Source organism: Pelmatolapia mariae, linkage group LG6 (assembly GCF_036321145.2).
Source record: "Pelmatolapia mariae isolate MD_Pm_ZW linkage group LG6, Pm_UMD_F_2, whole genome shotgun sequence".
Taxonomy (NCBI): Eukaryota; Metazoa; Chordata; class Actinopteri; order Cichliformes; family Cichlidae; genus Pelmatolapia; species Pelmatolapia mariae.
The window spans coordinates 45,001-47,500 of NC_086232.1; positions in this window are offsets into that span (position 1 = coordinate 45,001).

Genomic DNA, 2,500 nt, shown 5'->3' on the forward strand with positions numbered 1-2,500 from the left:
GCTGGCGCACTGGCCCTGCTGATGTGCTGTCTCCATTTGGCCGAGGTGGTGAGTCGGCCTCCTCTCTCCTTTACGGTCGAAAAAGATGTGCTGCTGGACAGGCCTCGTGCATATGGTACGACAGCTTTTCTCCGTGCCCCTGGTACTCTGCTCAGCAGCACTTTGCTATGTACTTCCTCGTGCATATGGTACGACAGCTTTTCTCCGTGCCCCTGGTACTCTGCTCAGCAGCACTTTGCTATGTACTTCCTCGTGCATATGGTACGACAGCTTTTCTCCGTGCCCCTGGTACTCTGCTCAGCAGCACTTTGCTATGTACTTCCTCGTGCATATGGTACGACAACTTTTCTCCGTGCCCCTGGTACTCTGCTCAGCAGCACTTTGCCACACACACACTCCTCGTGCATATGGTACGACAACTTTTCTCCGTGCCCCTGGTACACTGCTCAGAAACACTTTGCCACACACACACTCCTCGTGCATATGGTACGACAATGTTTCTACATGCCCCTGGTACACTGCTCAGAAACACTTTGCCACACACACACTCCTCGTGCATATGGTACGACAATGTTTCTACATGCCCCTGGTACTCTGCTCAGAAACACTTTGCCACACACACACACTCCTCGTGCATATGGTACGACAGCTTTTCTCCGTGCCCCTGGTACTCTGCTCAGCAGCACTTTGCTATGTACTTCCTCGTGCATATGGTACGACAACTTTTCTCCGTGCCCCTGGTACTCTGCTCAGAAACACTTTGCCACACACACACACTCCTCGTGCATATGGTACGACAATGTTTCTACAAGCCCCTGGTACTCTGCTCAGCAGCACTTTGCTATGTACTTCCTCGTGCATATGGTACGACAACTTTTCTCCGTGCCCCTGGTACTCTGCTCAGAAACACTTTGCCACACACACACACTCCTCGTGCATATGGTACGACAACTTTTCTCCGTGCCCCTGGTACTCTGCTCAGCAGCACTTTGCTATGTACTTCCTCGTGCATATGGTACGACAACTTTTCTCCGTGCCCCTGGTACTCTGCTCAGAAACACTTTGCCACACACACACACTCCTCGTGCATATGGTACGACAACTTTTCTCCGTGCCCCTGGTACTCTGCTCAGCAGCACTTTGCTATGTACTTCCTCGTGCATATGGTACGACAACTTTTCTCCGTGCCCCTGGTACTCTGCTCAGAAACACTTTGCCACACACACACACTCCTCGTGCATATGGTACGACAATGTTTCTACATGCCCCTGGTACTCTGCTCAGCAGCACTTTGCTATGTACTTCCCGTGCATATGGTACGACAGCTTTTCCACAAGCCCCTGGTACACTGCGCAGAAACACTTATGCCACGTCGGCTGTACGCGCTCTCCTCGCTAGCTAGTTGCTGATCTCCCCCACCTCCAGGGGGCCCCGGGGACCACCATCACATCTCCCTGTCTCCCTTACCGCTGAACAAGATGCATGCTGCTCCACTGGCCCTGCTGCTGTTGTGTCTCCATTTGGCCGAGGGGGTGAGTCGGCCTCCTCTCTCCTTTACGGTCGAAAAAGATGTGCTGCTGGCGCACTGGCCCTGCTGATGTGCTGTCTCCATTTGGCCGAGGTGGTGAGTCGGCCTCCTCTCTCCTTTACGGTCGAAAAAGATGTGCTGCTGGCGCACTGGCCCTGCTGATGTGCTGTCTCCATTTGGCCGAGGTGGTGAGTCGGCCTCCTCTCTCCTTTACGGTCGAAAAAGATGTGCTGCTGGCGCACTGGCCCTGCTGAATCCCTCTCTCCATTTGGCCGAGGGGGTGAGTCGGCCTCCTCTCTCCTTTACGGTCGAAAAAGATGTGCTGCTGGCGCACTGGCCCTGCTGAGTTCCTCTCTCCATTTGGCCGAGGGGGTGAGTCGGCCTCCCCTCTCCTTTACGGTCGAAAAAGATGTGCTGCTGGCGCACTGGCCCTGCTGAGTTCCTCTCTCCATTTGGCCGAGGGGGTGAGTCGGCCTCCTCTCTCCTTTACGGTCGAAAAAGATGTGCTGCTGGCGCACTGGCCCTGCTGAATCCCTCTCTCCATTTGGCCGAGGGGGTGAGTCGGCCTCCTCTCTCCTTTACGGTCGAAAAAGATGTGCTGCTGGCGCACTGGCCCTGCTGATGTGCTGTCTCCATTTGGCCGAGGTGGTGAGTCGGCCTCCTCTCTCCTTTACGGTCGAAAAAGATGTGCTGCTGGCGCACTGGCCCTGCTGAATCCCTCTCTCCATTTGGCCGAGGGGGTGAGTCGGCCTCCTCTCTCCTTTACGGTCGAAAAAGATGTGCTGCTGGCGCACTGGCCCTGCTGATGTGCTGTCTCCATTTGGCCGAGGTGGTGAGTCGGCCTCCTCTCTCCTTTACGGTCGAAAAAGATGTGCTGCTGGTGCACTGGCCCTGCTGATATTCTCTCTCCATTTGGCCCAGGGAGTGAGTCGGCCTCCTGCCTCCTTTACGGTCGAAAAAGATGTGCTGCTG